Source organism: Halichoerus grypus, chromosome 8 (genome assembly GCF_964656455.1).
Source record: "Halichoerus grypus chromosome 8, mHalGry1.hap1.1, whole genome shotgun sequence".
In the NCBI taxonomy this organism is placed as follows: Eukaryota; Metazoa; Chordata; class Mammalia; order Carnivora; family Phocidae; genus Halichoerus; species Halichoerus grypus.
In genome coordinates this window covers 56,549,248-56,566,881 of record NC_135719.1, presented here as the reverse complement: position 1 = coordinate 56,566,881, position 17,634 = coordinate 56,549,248, and the positions used below count along the sequence as shown (strand labels likewise).

At 37.2% G+C, this 17,634-nt stretch overlaps 1 protein-coding gene across 6 annotated transcripts in view; it reads right to left on the bottom strand.

The window, feature by feature from the left end:
• The window catches only part of ZNF280D (zinc finger protein 280D), a 302,477-nt gene that overhangs the window by 237,148 nt on the left and 47,695 nt on the right, over positions 1 to 17,634 (bottom strand). For all 6 annotated transcript variants that reach the window (XM_036107001.2, XM_078079286.1, XM_078079290.1 and 3 more), the window contains exon 2: positions 3,190 to 3,308. The gene's annotated coding sequence lies outside the window, so the exon portion shown is untranslated. The remainder of the gene's footprint in view (positions 1 to 3,189; positions 3,309 to 17,634) is intronic.

Below are 17,634 nucleotides of genomic sequence, written 5' to 3'. Positions count from 1 at the left end.
CAGGTGTCCTTGTCTGTCATATTGATCCCCCACCTTGGGCAAAGACCTGGCCCTGAGCCCAGCCCAGGCTCTTGGCCACCCTCTCTGTTCAAGTTTAGAAGCTGAATAAAGGATCTCCCTGAGCTTCCTGAAACACAGATTCTGGGGACCCAAGTAATGTCCTTGAATGAAGACCCCTGAAGTATGAAAAGAGTAGAAAAGTCCAATCACTCAGCCTGGGAAAGCAGTAGGGAAGCTTGCGGTTTTAATTTCTCACATGGGACTTTTAAATTTTTATCCTAACCCTCGGCAGATAGCAAAGTTCTAGTAGAGAGGAAAGAGGAAAATACATTTTAAAACTAGATCAACCTAGGGGCGTCAGTTAAGCGACCAATTCTTGGTTTTGGCTCAGGTCATGATCTCGGGGTCATGAGATGAGCCCTGCATTGGGCTCTGCACTCAGTGTGGAGTTGGCTTGAGATTCTCTCCGTTTCCCCCTGCCCTCCCCCTCTGCCCCTTCTCCCATGCAAATGTTCTCTCAACCTCTCTAATAAATAAATAAATAAAATCTTAAAAAAAAAAAACTAGATCAACCTAATAGAAAGTAGAGAAGAAAAAAATCAAAATTAAAGAATGGTAAATAGAAAACAACATAATGAAGTCCAAACAGGTCAATAATCAAAGTATATAAATTTTTTTTTTTTTAAAGATTTTATTTATTTATTTGACAGGGAGAGACAGCCAGAGAGAGAACACAAGCAGGGTAAGTGGGAGAGAGAGAAGCAGGCTTCCCGCCGAGCAGGGAGCCCGATGCGGGGCTCGATCCCAGGACCCTGGGATCATGACCTGAGCCGAAGGCAGACGCTTAACGACTGAGCCACCCAGGCGCCTCAAAGTATATAAATATAGTCATTTGGAACCTCAAATGTATTTTTGTGTGTGGGGGGGGTATATGTGTGTGTAAATCAAAAATCATAGTTGTAGAAGACATAAACAACATAAGTAATCCTACACCCAAAATTCAAAATACACATTATTTCTAGCACACATGAAACATTTATAAAAATTTATTATAATATGTCAAAAAGCAAATTCCAAATGAATACTAATGACCCAGAATCATATAAAACATGTTCTCTGATAACAATGAGGTAAAATTAGAAATCAATATAATAGTTACACTGTCCTATTCATGTTAGAAGCTTCTAAATATAGGGCACCTGGGTGGCTCAGTTCGTTAAGATCTGCTTTCAGCTCAGGTCATGATCTCAGGGTCCTGGAATCGAGACCCACACTGGGCTCCCTGCTCAGCGGGGAGTCTGCTTCTCCCTCTCCCTGAACCCCTCCCCCCTGCTCCTTCTCTCTCACTCTCTCTTTCTCTCTCTCTCAAATGAATAAATAAACTCTGTTAAAAAAAGAAGCTTCTACATAATTATTAAGTAGGGGAGAAAAATTAATGAAAATTACCAAATGCCCAGATAATGAAAACACTAGTACCAAAACGTGTGGTATGCAATTTAAGCAATATTTAATAGGAAATTTAGAGCTTTAAATGCATATAAGAGAAGAGAAGGAAGCATATACCTCAAAAGCTAATTAGAACAGAGAATGCAAAAGAAAAGAAATAATAACAAAAGGAAGAGAAAGAGATGAAAGGGGAGAAATCAATAAGGAATCAATAGACCCAAAAGCCAGTTCTTTCTGAAGACTAATAAAATAGGCAAACCTGGCAAAATCGACTGACAGAAAAAGTGAAAAAGTGGGGGAAAAGGGACATGACTACAAATAGTCAAAGTTTTTAAAGGCCCTAGAAAATACAATGAATATCATTACACAAATAAATTTGACAATTTAATGAAATGGACAGTTCTTTAGAGATATAAAAAATCAGTAAAATTGACTTGAAAAAGAAATGGCAATCTTCATATTTATTTATACCCATTAAATAAACTGAATCTGTAATTTTAAAAAATTGTACCCATTAAGTATGTCTCCTCAGGCAAGAGAAACAAAAGCAAAAATTAACTATTGGAATTATTCCAAAATAAAAAGCTTTTGCACAGCAAAGGAAACCATCAGCAAAACAAAAGAGCAACCTACTAAATGGGAGAAGATATTTGCAAATGATATAGCTGATAAGGAGTTAATATCCAAAATATATGAAGAACTTATACAACTCAACACCAAAAAAACAATCTAATTAAAAATGGGCAGAGGACCTGAATAGACATTTCTCCAAAGAAGACACAAAGATGGTCAACAGATAAATGAAAAGATGCTTGACATCACTCATTATCAGAGAAATGCAAATCAAAGCCACAATGAGATATCACCTCATACCTGTCAGAATGGCAGAAATCCAAAACACAAGAAACAACAAGTATTAGTGAGGACATGGAGAAAAAGGAAACCTCCTGCACTGTTGGTGGGAATGCAAATTGGTGCAACCACTGTGGAAAACAGTACGGGGATTCCTCAAGACATTAAAAATAGAAATATCATATGATCCAGTAATTCTACTACTGGGTATTTACCCAAGGAAAATGAAAATATTAATTCAAAAAGATACATGAATCCCTGTGCTCCTGGAAGCATCATTTACAATAGCCAAGATATGGAAGCAAGCCAAGTATCCATTGACAGACAAATGGATAAAGATGGGGCATATATATACAATGGAATGTTACTCAGCTATAAAGAAGAATGAAATCATGCCATTTGCAACAACATGGAAGGACCTAGAGGGTAATATGCTAAGTGAAGTAAGACAGATATGATTTCACTTATATGTGGAATATAAAAAAAACAAAACAAAGGAATAAACAAACAAAAGCAGAAACAGACCCATATACAAAGAGAATACAATGAATACAATACAAAGAGAACAAACTGATGGTTGCCAGAGGGGAGCGGAGGTAGGAGGATGGGCAAAATGAATGAGGGGGATTGGGAGGTATAGGTTTCCAGTTATGGAATGAATAAGTCACCAGGATGAAAGGTACAGCATACGGGATATAGTCACTGGTATTATAATAGTGTTGTATGGTAACAGACAGTAGCTACATGGGGTGAGCATAGCATAACATATAAATTTGTTGAATCACTATATTGTACACCTGAAACTAATATAACATTTTATGTCAACTATATTTCAATTAAAAAAAAAAACTGTACCCATTAAAAAAAGCACCATGCTAACCAAATACTTACCCCCATAGGTGAGTTTAACCAAATCTTCAAAATTTATTTCCTGTATTAGACAGTCTTTTTCAATGAAGAGATAGAAGAGATCCTTGCTTCATTTTATAAGTATACTTTTGATACCCAAACTGCACAAAGACAATATGAAAAAAGAAAGTATTTAGTTATTCTTACTTTTGAACACATGCATAAATATTTTAAAATATTACCTAACTGAATTAAGTAATGCATTTATAACACATCATAACAGACAAGGTACAAAGCAAATATAATAAGATGTTAATTGTAGACTCTGAGTGGTTGATGTATGGGTGTTCACTGTGCAGGCCCACTTTTCTCATTTAAAATTTTTCATTTGAAAACCTTAGGAAAAGTAAGAAATAAAATCTTTGTACATCTGTAACCTCTAAAAGTGTATCAGGACAGAATCCCAAGGATGACTAAAAACCTATCAATGTAATTCATCTCATTAGTACAAATGAGAAATTTATAAAAGTACAATTTATGGGGGTACCTGGGTGGCTCAGTAAGTTAAGCGTCTGATTCTTAGTTTCTGCTCAGGTCAGGATCTCAGGCTCATGAGATCGAGCCCCACCCCCCATCCCCAGTCAGGCTCGGACTCAGCATGGAGTCAGCTTGGGATTCTCTCTCTCTCCATCTGCCCCTCCCCCCACTCACGTTCTCTCTCTCAAATAAATAAGTAAAATATTTTTTTTAAAAGTCTAATTTATGGAAAAAAGAAAAACTACTGGGAAACTGGGAATGGACTACAACCTCATCATCCTGATGAAGAGTGTTGTAGGCTTGGGCGTGGCTATTAGTGGCAGAAAACTCCAAACTATATAGAATTTTACTTCTCTCTCATATAAAAGACTAGTTAGGTGGCCCAGAGGCAAGTTCCTTCTATCATATTATATTGTGTGTGATCTTTATTCCTAAGATTACTTCAAGTCCAGTATATTGCTCCAACTCCAGTCATCACATCTGCATTCCAGGCTGCAGGAAGTAGAAAAGGGGAAAGTGGTTATGTTTCCCCTTTAGGATACACTGAAATTTGCACGTATGACTTGCACTTACATCCCCATGGCAGAAACTAGTTGTGTGCCCTTACGTAGTCGAAGATGGCTGGGAAATACAGGCATTTTCTTGGCAGACATGTCTTCAGATAAAATTTAAAGATTTTGGGGTGCCTCAGTCAGTTAAATGTCCGACTCTTGATTTCAGCTCAGGTCATGATTTCAGGGTCGTGAGACTGAGCCTTGGAGCCTGCTTAAGGTTCTTTCTTTCCCTCTCTCTTTGCTCCTCTCACCCCTAAAAAAATTAAAGATTCTACTCCTTTAGGAAAAAGGAGAGAACCAATTCTTGGGGGGAGGGAGGGCACCCAGCAGTCTCTTCCACATGTATCTATCAGAAACCTCTAGAAAACATGACAGTGGTAAAACATTACACATGTGCTCTCTAGAGTCAGGAACAAGTCAAGAGTTCTGTTATCACAGGTTCTCTCTCTCTTTTTTTTTTTAATTTTTATTTATTTATTTGACAGAGAGAGAAAGCTGGGGAGGGGCAGAGGGAGAAGCAGGCTCTCTGCTGAGTAGGGAGCCCGATGTGGGGCTCGATCCCAGGACCCTGGGATCATGACCTGACCCGAAGGTAGAAGCTTAACAACTGAGCCACCCAGGTGCCCCTCATAACTTCTTGTAGTGAGTCCTAGCCAGTGTGATACTTAAAAAGAAGGAAGAGGAGGAGAAGAGGAGGGGTAGGAGGGGAGGAGGAGGAGGAGGAAAGAAAGAAAAATTTTTTCTTATTTGCAGACCATGGGATTATTTACATAGAAATTGCATAGGGAGAAAGAAAGAGAGGATGAAAGCAAGGAAAGGAAGAAAGGAAGAGAGGAAGGAAGGAAGGAAGGAAGGAAGGAAGGAAGGAAGGAAGAAAGAAAAAGAAAGAAAGAAAGAAAGAAAGAAAGAAAGAAAGAAAGAAAGAAAGAAAGAAAAAGAAAGAAAGAAAGAAAGAAAAGAAAGAAAGAGGAAGAAAGCAAGAAAAGCAAGCAAGCAAGCAAGAAAGAACAAACGAACTTTAAAACATGGTTGGTGTAAATGTGCATTGTTAAAAACCACACTGGAGAATAATGTTGCAATATCAAATGAGGTTGGTATGCACATACCCTATGACTTAGAATTCTCCTTGTGGATATATATCCTAAAAAATTCACATACATGTCCCCAGAGAGACGTGAAAGCGAATGTTTATTGTGGCATTATATTTAACAGCAAAAACGTGAAAACAAACTGAGTGTTTAAAAACAGGATTGTGGATAAACTGTGGTGCCAGAGTCACACAATGAAATACTAAATAGGTATGTACTAAATATATAACAACCAGGCAGGAAGGATACATGCTAATTTTGGGATACTGATTACCTTTGGGCAGAGAGCAACAGAACTGGGCAGTGGGGGCTGTGGTTAAAATGTATCCATATTGTTAAAACAAAAAACCCCAAAGCCATTATGGCAAGATGTCAACATCAGTTAAATCTGTTAAAAACAATGAGCCTGACCATATGTACAGACTGATAAGATTTCCAAGGCATACTGTTAAGGACAAAAGTAAGCTGTGGAAGAATGTGACATGTAGACTACCATTTGTGTAAAAGGGGGATCAGCTTGTGTTGAATATTTCTGAATGACACAAAATAAACGGACAATGATGATCTCTAAAGGGGAAGGAGGCTGAGGACTGGGGTCAGCAGTGGAAAAGAGACCAACTTTGTGTACCTTTTTCTACTATTCGGCTGCTTTTAGCTCTTGCATTTGTTTTCTCAAAAGTAAAATATTAAAGCAAAAAACATCTTTAATTAAAATTATTTCTACCCCAACAATGCATTTAGAGCCAAAATTACTCTTTTGAGGAATATTTTGCATAAAAATATAAGTGTATCCTTATGTTTGCCATCTTCCCAAATGACTGATTTTTCCAAAGAGTTCTTGATAATAAGTTCCTTATGATCAGTCACACAGAAATATACACCCTGCCCGCTGCATCTGCCTTAACTGTGCATCTATTTATATGGTATGACAGATACTTTCCCTAATAAATCTTACCATTTCCCCTGCTAAGGAATTGAGTGCTGACTAAATGGTTGATGACACATGGGAGTTATTCCTACATTTTCCACACACAGTAAGACAAATCAATGCAATGCCCTTTCTGCTGGTAGAAGCACTAACAGCTTTGGGGCATTGTCAGAAGGGGTGGGGGGCATACAATGAATCCACAGTTCTGGACTTTTCTTTGAGAGGCAGCCTGAGGCAATTTGAGAGCAAAAGCAGGATTTGGAGTTCCTAACCTCACACGTTTTATTTCTGTGAGCTAATTTACAATCAAGAGAGCTCCCACGCTGTCAGATCTAGAACTCAACTACTTCAAACAGTAAACTTCCCTCTTATATTTTGCTTTGAGTTTCTTAAGCATGAGTTTGTTTAAAAGCTGATTACCTGAGTAGAGTAGTGATTTTCAAACCTTTTATCGTAGGACCACTTTAGGAAACAAAACTGATCCTCACTGCCTTCTCTTTCCTGAAGCTAGACCCTCTGGGCCCCATGCCCCAGCTGGTAGAAAGTGCAAGATTCTGGTTTATACCACTTTATAGGTATCGGGGAGGCAGGAGAGAGACTCAGGGTAATAGGGGAAAAGAGGAAAGAGGCTCATAGTCATCTCTTTTTTATGTCTTTCATTTCACAACTTCTTCCTTCCCATGCCTGCTGGTGTGCTCCCTCGCCTTGTTTCAGAGCCAAAAGGCAGGTCAACTTCACTGCTTCTTATCCAAGTTGGCAGAGGTTGGTGGCAGCAGGGTGGTAACTCTGCCCGATGTTCTCAAGCTACACTTGGGACATGTCCAACAGCAAAGTCACTCAGTAAACAGTTCTCTGTATTCTCTTTTCCTTGAGTTTCTGGAATATCTAGGACCTAGTACCACCCACTCTTTAATTCAAGACAAGCCCACAGACCAGAAACTTCACAGATCACCCTATCTTAAAGCTGTCTTTTTCGAGGTACAAAATGCCATCCCCAAAATCATTGATATGCTACATTATTTCAATTCCCAGCCCTATCGATATCCTTTTCAAGGCTTGGTTTTTCTATTTTTAGGAGTATTTCCTGTACATCATTCATTCAATATTCAAGAACCTTACTAAATGTCTATTTTGTGCCTAGTTTTGTACTGGGGTTGAGTGGGGGTAAGGGAGATGAACAGATATTGCATGTAACCGTTCCTTATTTTAAGAAGCTTACAAAATGACTGGAAAGAGAGAAGTCAATATGAAACAAATAAAGAATAACTCAAGACAAAAGATCTTTAAACACCAAAAGCAAGGAATAAATATAAGAGACCTGGAGAGATTAGGAAAAGCTTTAAGAAAGATGTTGGGCTGGAGCTGGGTTTTTAAGGAGGCGTGGAAGGTTGGGGACGGTTTTCTAGGTGTGAAATAATAGTGAAGACCACAGAGGCTGGTCTCAGCAGAGCAGACCGTGGGACTGACAGAGCCGTCTAATAAAGCAACTCTGAAACCCGGTAAACAGGTAAATAAGCAAACAAAACCAAGGGGCAAAGATAGATTAATAAGTTGGGAAGAATTAGTTATTTGGCTACATATAGACTCCTAGAGATCAAAGGGACCTCATGAATTATGTCATCCACCTTCTGCCTTCATTTTACAGATGAGAACACGGGATTAGAGAGGTGAAGTGATTTCACCATATCAGGTAACAAATTAGTACCAGTGCAGAAATTCAACTCCAGAGCTTCTGACTCCCAACACATCACACTGTGCTTCAAACCATCAGACTATTATGCTCAGATGACCCCAGGCCAATTGGGACCAGTGACATACTAACAGTAACAATGTAGGTTTCAAAAGGGAGGATTGTAGGAGGGATAAAGCTCATTTTCTACACAGATACTTGGGATATTTCTAAATTTTTCTTTTCTTGAATTGTAGTACTTATTGCCTCATGTTTCACCTCCTTTGCTTCACATTCAAAGTCTTCCACAACATGGCCTTTCCAGGCTTTCTGACTTTATTTCCCAACACTTTTCACTCTACGGCCTCTACTCTAGCCAGATATGACCATCCACAGTCCTCAGCTTTCGCCTGGCTCATTCTCCCCTCAGGGGCACTGCTCCTGTCATTTCCCCTTTCTCTAAGAATTTGTTCCCTTTTCAACATTGACATAAAAACCTGGAGTTCAGTTAGGATCTTCAGCTACTTCAAGTCTTCTCTACACTCCTACTTAGTTCAATGCAACCCAGCTCATTTCAGTAAAATTTTATGGAGGACCTGCTGTGTGCCAGGAACTCTTACTAGGCACTCAGGATTCCAGACTAAGTAAGAGATGGGTGCTGCCCACTAGAAGGAGAATGCAGGCAGATGTTAAAAGCAAATCATCACTACCCAGAATCATAAAAAAAAAGTACAAAAGACAGAGACAGCACAATCAACAGGATTGAAAGAGAGGAGACCTCATTGAGAGAGTGATGTCTGACCTAGGTAAATGGATGAGTGGGAGTTTATCAAGGGCTAAATTGGGGGAAAGGGAAGAAAAAGACTGGTCTATGCAGACTACATGTGGAAATATACAGCATTTGGTAAATTTTGTTTTGTTTTGTTTACTAAACCAGCTTTGGATTTGGTACCAGGATTTGGTTTGCTTTCAAAATAACGTGCAAATAGATGAGCCAGGGGAGATAAGGCAAGAGAGTTCTCAGGGGCTTCTCACCAGGCTACAGAGGCTGGACTGATCCTGTCCGTGATAAAGAGCTACTGAAGACATTTTAAGTGTCAAGTGTTAGGCTGCGTGGTTCAGAGGAATCTTGGCTCTACCATATATTCAAGTAATCAAGTAAAGCTAAATGAAGGAAAGTTCTGGAAACAGACTCTGAAGAATGGGTAAAATTTCAACAGACTGAAATGGAGGGGAAGTTATTACACCATTAGTGGAAACAGCAAAGCTGCCATTTAATTGTGACCTTATTGTTCTAAGTATGTTAATTTTTTTCCTGAGACATATTACCTAAATTCTTCAAGGACAGGGATTATTTTCCAAGTTTCCTTTTAATAGCTCCAAGTACCTAACACATCTCTGGATACACAGTGGGTGTTTGGTCAATTATCAATGACCTTTGGGATGTGGCAAAAAAAAGAAGGAGAAAGAAGAAGGAGAAGGAGAAGGAGAAGAAGAAGAAGAAGAAGAAGAAGAAGAAGAAGAAGAAGAAGAAGAAGAAGAAAGAGAGAAGAAAACCCCTCATATTCGTTCATGACAGAAGCTTGTGTTTATTCCTAAATCTGTTGCTAGGAATGAAAATTCATAAGGTTTTATAAATCCATAATTTGAAATGAAGATGGTGTGTATAATTGGAAGCTTATGGTTGTCTAATAAAGGACAGAAGATACCAATTAAAGCCAAAATTCCATCTCTAAGCAGCCTTTCTCACTGTGTGGGCATCCCAACTGCTAAGTTTGTTTAATAGATCAAATTAAATGGATGACTGCTTTTGAAGGGCATCTTAGGGACTTGGGACTTAGCTCTCCTTTGGTGCATGTGTCCCTAAGCTCACTACTGACAGAAGTATTCAGTTTTATTATCGGAAAGCCAAACCACTTTTAGATATTGAGGAGAGTGATAATATGATATAAACACTTTGTGAAGGACTATATATACATGCTATTTATTTCTTCTTTAAGAAAAAAAAAAAGGGCCATAGTTTCCCCAATTCTCTTTGTTTGTTCCAAATCTTATCAGGCTCTGAAAAATACCTGTCAAAAAAATTTATTTAGGTATAAAGTAATTTTTGTTCCATAAAAATAAATGTTGTTTTTGTGTGTTCAACAGTGCTCATATTGCATTACATATGTTATTTTTAACTCATAAGTGGTAAGATGCTGTCATGCGGGGATGATATTCAAAATAGTTAACAATGGTACAGCATATACACCAGTCATTGAGAATGGACCCCTGAGCAATCTGGATGGATGCCAGCTGGTTCTCCAGACCTGCATATACAAGCTCCATCTCAGCCCTGGCGTAGTAGACTTTTAAGCTACTTTTGTCCATACATTTCCCTTCTGATAATAGTCACACATTTTCCTTTGGAGGACTGCCCTACCCAATTCCAAGTGATCTTGAAGGAAATGGCCATAATGGGATTCCACTTTCCCTTGGCCACAAGGCTGGGACATGTGATCCAGATTTAGCCAGTCAAAATATCCTGTTCTTTCACCACAGTAATTAAGTGAGAAATGGGTACATGACCCAGTTTAGGCCAAGTAGAGTCCTTCCCAGAACTGTTCCCCTGGACTTAACTGGGATGATTTCCCCTACTTTGGAAACTGCTAAACTTTGAAGGAATTGAACATAAGGCAACTGGAGGCTACACTGCCTTCAGAGAGGAGAAATCCTACTGAACAACAAAGCCAAGAAGAAATAAATGATCCTGAGAGAGGATTAGAGAGAGAAAGTCCTGACAACATTATTTGAACCTCTGGAACCAGCCATGCCTACAGCCAGGTGCAATCTCCTGGACTTCCTATTAACTCAAAGAAATATGTTCTCTTTATCTACCTTTCTCTTTTCTCTTTCCTTCTTTCTTTTCTTTTGCTTAAACTAAATTGAATTGAATTTCTTTCCCTTGCATTCAAATAAGTACTGATTAATAATTATGCCCACATAACATAATTCTATATAATTTCCATTACACAACACTGATGAAATCTTGAACTTAATTGAAAACTCTGCTTTTTATTAGATTGTCCTAAGGCTCCAAACCAATACATTATGCAACTAGGAAGCATCATGGGTCCTTAATCAGGGAATAACAAAATAAAGATGGTGCTTTAGAAAAGTTTGCCTGCCAGAGATGTGTGGAAATAATCAAAACAACATATGCTCATACATGTATTCGGATATATATTTTTTTTTCCTTAATTTTCAAAGATGTCAGGTACCATTTCTTTTTATGTTAGCATAACTGAAAAGAACTGTTATTGCCCATACCTTAAGAATTCTTAGAAATTATTATACACTCTGCTTTTTATTTTTTGGGACACTGAATCACAGATTTACATCATTTACTTATCCTACAAGCAGATATTAGGAAGTTGCTATGTGCAAGTTACTGTTAGAGGCTCTAGGGATAAAAAGATGAATTAGACAATTTCTCTGCCCTCCAGGAATTCACATTCTGTGAGAGATGCAGAAGTGTAAATAGATAAATAGTGTAATAGTTGGCAGGACTGGAACCCTTCCTTCTGCTGGAGGTCTCCTCTTCACTGGCATTATTAGCTGAGAGCTGTATGCAGGGAGTAGAGTAGGTCCACACAGCTCCATAAAACAGCTCGTGAGTATCCAGGCCAAGCAGCTCACTAAATCATGTAGCCCTGGGTTTTCTTGCATTTCAGGCACAACTCAGATTCCTTTGGTCTTTTTTTATGTAAAGAACTTTCTGACAGGAAAAATAAAGAGTCATACTATGGTTGTTGAATGTGGTCTTAACTCTTTTTACAAGGCCAGATATGATATTTAGGAAGTCACTTTGGTTGATTTATACTGCAAATTGTAAATTAAATTTAAATTTTCAAAAGTTTAATTATGAACAAAATTCTTGAGAGCACAGCAAGGGGACCCACTGAATTTACATTTTCAATCATTATCTAGCCTCTGTTTATTTGGAGCCACTCCCTCCTTAAAGATGCAAAGCAGTTAGACCTTTAGAGTGGATTCTGTTACAAGAAATTCCTCCAGGCTGTCTCATTTTCCTCAATTCCTCATTGGAATTTCACAATAACTTAACACATCGCTGGAATTCACTACAAATTCCTAGGAGCTAGAAGACAAAAAGACATAATTTATTTTACCTTTTTTTTCTTATTCTAGTTCCTGTATCTTTCTGTGAGTGTTGTTTGCTTTAGTGGATGGTTGGTGTGTTTGAAAAGGAGAAAAAAAAAATAAGTCTTCATTCCTTTTCCCTTTCTATTTTAACTGGTTCTTTAATTTTCCATGTAGACTTTCAAACTAAATAGAGTCTAAAAAGGCCTGGTTTTTACTTCCAAAGTAACTCTTAAAAGGGGGGAAATATTTATTGTGTTAGATTTCTTATTAGAAAGGATTTAGCACCTGACTTCTAAATTAAATGATTTGGGAACTTAAAAGCTCTTTAGAAATTACCTAGTCCGTGTTGGGAAAACTGGACAGCTGCATGCAAAAGAATGAAACTGATGATCTTACATGATGCATAAAAATAAACTCAAAATGGCTTAAAGACTTAAATATAAGACCTAAAACAATGAAACTCCTGGAAGAAAACATAAGCAGTAAGCTCTTTGACATTGGTGTTAGCAATATATTTTTGGATATGTCTCCTCAGGCAAGGGTAACAAAGCAAAAATAAACAAATGGAACTACATCAAACTAAAAAGCTTTGAACAGCAAAGGAAACCATCAACAAGACAAAAAGACAGCCTACTGAATGGGAGAAGATACTTGGAAATGATATATCCAATAAGGGATTGATACTGATACAACTCAATACCCCCAAAACCCAAATAATCTGATTAAAACATGGGCAGAGGACCTGAACAGACATTTGTTAAATTACTTGCTTAATTCACAGAGCTAGTAGTGATCACAGCCAAAACTAGAACCCAGATCTCAACAAGGTTGTCAACGTTGTTGGAAAATTCCCTACCCATTTCTCATAATAGCTATTACAAATCTTCACAACTGTTTTCATGAATCTTATACAACTACCTCTCCATCACTCTGGTCCCTACTTTAGAGAAAACTAAAAGCTACCAAGCATGACTCCAGTTTCCACTTTTAAACTTTCTCATATTTCATCTCAAAGGAACATTATCATTACTCTTCAAGGAGAAATCCTGCCATTTGTTACCTGTATCACATTGAGTCCCATCTTTTCTGAGATCCTATTTTGTTAATTATTTCTTCTGACATATATGGGAATCCTTTCGCCATTCACTCCTTTTTAGCACATAAATATGCTCAAGGACTTGCATTTCTAATGATGTTATGTCCCATTCTAGACCCATTCTTTCTTTCCTTTTCATCATAACCAAGCACATTTTAAGAAACTGCTCTTAAACTGTTCCTACATTCTCACCTCTTACTCCTTCAACTTCGAATAGAAGACTTTTGACACTATCTTTCAAATGAAACTGTTTGGGCAAAGACCATCTATGCGTTTAAGGACATTTCAGTTTCCTCCTTTTGAGAACTCGCTTCTCTTTTGACCGCCTTATTCCCATCTTAACACTGGGTTTGTAAGTTTTTATCTTTCCCTTCATTCATTCCTTAATTACTGATGCTTCCTAACATTCTGTTCTCAGACCCTTTCTTTCTCATTTTGTACTTTCTTTGGACAAGTCCCATTTATATCCATGCCCAGCTCTAACACACAAATTTGTATATTGTAAAAAATATTTCTCTTAAGTTTTCAATGTTAACCAAAAGTAATTTTATTAGAATATTATTTACTTACCTAAATATATAAGTTTAAATTCCTTATGCTTATAGCTCTTAACAAGCTTACAACCAAATCTTTATAAAATAAATTCAAATAAAGCTAAAAATCTAAAACACTCCTAAGATGAAATAAACATCAATTTATGTGGATGGTTATATTTTTTTCTTGAAACTAACTAAATTGCCAACTCAGAATGTGAATATGGGGCTGGCTGCTAATAACATGGGTTCTTTTTAATTTTTTTTTAAAGATTTTTATTTATTTACTTGAGAGAGAGAGACAGAATGAGAGAGGGAGAGAAAGAGAGTGCAAGCAGGGGGAGGAGCAGAGGGAGAGGGACAAGCAGACTCTGTGCTGAGCACAGAGCCTGACAGGGGGCTTGATCCCAAGACCCCGAGATCATGACCTGAGCCAAAACCAAGAGTCAGATGCTTAACCAACTGAGCCACCCAGGTGCCCCAGTTCTTTTTAATTTAAATAGAACTGTGTACCATGAGATGATTCAGTTCTCCCACCACTGTTCTCTATTCACACTATGAAACCTTCATTCACATGAGTGAGCACACAATGATACCATTTCATCTTCACTTGACCTGATTGCATCATGTACATAGTAAGCCAGGCTCTGTGATACTTGGCACAAGCAAGATTATAAACATAAATACAAATGCAGACACTGAAGTAAGTTGGCAATACTATTAATAAAGTGGTCATCCAGATGATCCAGATTATTGTTGAAATGAAAGCATGAATATAAACATTACTATAAAAATCTACTTAGCAAACACATAAACCTCTGAAAATATATTTGATGGATCCTAGGGTTCTGGCACCCCCAATTTTGTGAACCCCATACCTGTATCTATAGTCCGAAACCCTCTCCTGAGCCTCTACCCTGTATATGCAACTGCCTACTGAAAATTTCTCTCCTATATGACCTATAATCACCTCAGATACAACATGTCCAAACTGAACTTGTTATCATTCCCCACGCACACACCCACCTTAACCTGTATTCCCAATCTTAGTTAATGACATCATAATCTACTCAGTTACTTAAACCAAAAACTCATATTAGTTTCCTTCCTCTGTCTTACCTCCTACATTCAATTGTTACAGATACTACTTCCTAAACTTCCTTCAAATCAATGGTCATTTTTCTTTTGACCCAGAAATCCTACTCAAAAATATCCCAAGGATATAATCAAAATATTAATAAAGCAACAAATAAACAAAGAGTAAAGATGTTCACTTCAATATTATACTTAATAAAAAAAACTAATGAAGAAATAAAAAAGAAAATTAGCATGACAATTTAAGAGTAGGGGAAAGATTAAGCTAAATATGTTAGGGGTTATCTTTATTCAGAAATAACGTAATATTCTAGCTCTTGGCAGACTACCTATCAAGTTTCTTTTTAAATGCCCAGTGCAAAACACCTTAAAAATGCTAGTTAAATTTAAAACAATTTTTTACACCCATGATTGATTTATTGATTTATCAAGAATGTAAGAGAGATCCTCAGAAGCCAAAATAAAGAACAAGAAGAAGGGGATCATAAATCCAAAGAGATATAAGAGATCTGAAGCCAGCTGTTGTCTTGGGTATATGTCAATTTTTGATGGCCTAGAATTTTAAAAGGCATTGAGCATGGCAAACAAGAGACAATGTAAGCCCAAGGAAAGCAGGATATTATATTGGACTTTGCATATAGCAAGGAATCCCAAAAAGCCATATCCTCAGTGAGTAAACTAGAAAACAATCTGTCCCACACTCCTGGTTTCGGGTCGGGTTGTAATCTCAGGGCTGTGGGATTGAGCCCTGTGTGAGGCTCCATGCTCAGCTCGGAGTCTGCTTAGGATTCTCTCTTCCTCTTTCCCTCCCTCCCCCCTCCCTCCCTTCTTCTCTCCCACTCTCTCTCTCAAATAAATAAATCTTAAAAGAATAACTAATAGAGCTAATAAACTAATTCAACAAGTTACAGGGTATAAGATTAACACTTAAAAATCAGTTATGTTGCTATATAACGGCAGTAAACAATCCAAAAAGGAAATTAAAGAAACTAAGCAAATTCCATTTACAATAGCATCCAAAAAAACAAAAATAGCTCAGAATACACTTAACCAAGGAGATGAAAGACTTGTACACTGTTAAGTATAAAAAATTGCTGAAAAGAAATTAAAGAGCTAAATAAATGGAAAGATACTCTGTGTTCAATTATTGAAAAACAACATTGTTATATGGCAATACTACCCAGAGTGGTCTACAGATTCATTGAAATTCCAAAGGCCTTTTTTTGCAAAAACAGAAAGCCAATCCTCAAATTCATGTGGAACTACAAGGGACTCTGAATAGCCAAAACAATCTTGAAAAAGAACAAAGATGGAGGCCTCATTCTTACTGGTCAGAAACTTACTACAAAGCTACAGTAATCAAAGCAAGGTTGTACTGGCATGAGAATAGACTGATAGAACAACAGAATGAAATTAAGAATCCAGAAATAAACCTATATATCTGTGGCCAACTGATTTTCAACAAGAGTATCAACACTATTCAATTGAGAAAGAACAGTCTTTTCAATGAATGGTTACTGGGACAAATGGATATCTATATATAAAAGAATGAAATTAGACTTCTGCCTCACAGCACATAGAAAAATTAACTCAAAATAGATCAAAGACCTAAATGTAAGAACTAAAACTATAAAGCTCTTAGAAGAAAACAAAGGGGTAAATCTTCATGTACTCAGACAATGGATTCTTAGATGTGCCATTAAAAGTATGAGCAACAGAAGAAAAAATAGATAAACTTGACTTCATCAAAATTAAAAACTTTTGTACATCAAAGAACATTATTAAGTAAGTAAAAAGACAACCTCAGGATGGAAAAATATTTTCAAATTATATCTGATAAGAATACAGTGTCTCGAATATATAAAGAACTCTTATAACTCAAAAACAAAAAGAAAAAAACTAATTTAAAAGTGCACAAAGGACTTGAATAGAAATTTCTGTTAAAAAGAATATACAAGGGGCTCCTTGGTGGCTCAGTCGTTAAGTGTCTGCCTTCAGCTCAGGTCATGATCCTAGGGTCTTAGGCCCACACTGGGCTCCCTGCTCAGCAGGAAGCTTGCTCCTCCCTCTCCCACTCCCCCTGCTTGTGTTCCCTCTCTCGCTGTCTCTCTCTCTGTCAAATAAATAAATAAAATCTTTTTTAAATATAAATAAATAAATAAAAAGAATATACAAATGGTAAACAAGCACATGAAAAAGTGCTCTACATCATTAGTCACTAGGGAAATGCAAATCAAAACCACAATGAGATACCACTTCACACCCACTAGAATAACTATAACAATAAAACAAAAACAAAATAACAAGTATCGATGAGGAGGAAGAGAAATTGGAATTCTTATATATTGCTAGTGGGAATGTAAAATGGTACAGCCACTGTGGAAATACTTCAGCAGGTCCTAAAAAGTTAAACATTTAATTACCATATGACTCAGCAATTCCAGTCTTATGTATAAATCCAAAAGAATTGAAAACAGGGACTCAAACAGATACTTGTATGCTGATGCCAATATTCATTACAGCATTATTCATAATAGTCAAAAGGTGGAAACAGTCCAAATGTCCATCAACAGATGAATGGATAATAAAATATGGTATATATATTACTCAGCCATAAAAATGAATGAAGTAATGATACATGCTACAATACTGTTGGACTTCAAAATATTATGCTAAATGGAAGAAGCCAGACACAAAATGTCATATAGTGCATGATCCCATTTTTATGAAATATCTGTAATAGGTAAATTCATAGAGACAGAAAGCAGATTGGTGGTTCCAAACCTAGAAGGATAGAGAAATGGGGAGTGACTGCTCAATGGGTATAGGGTTTTCTTTTGGGGT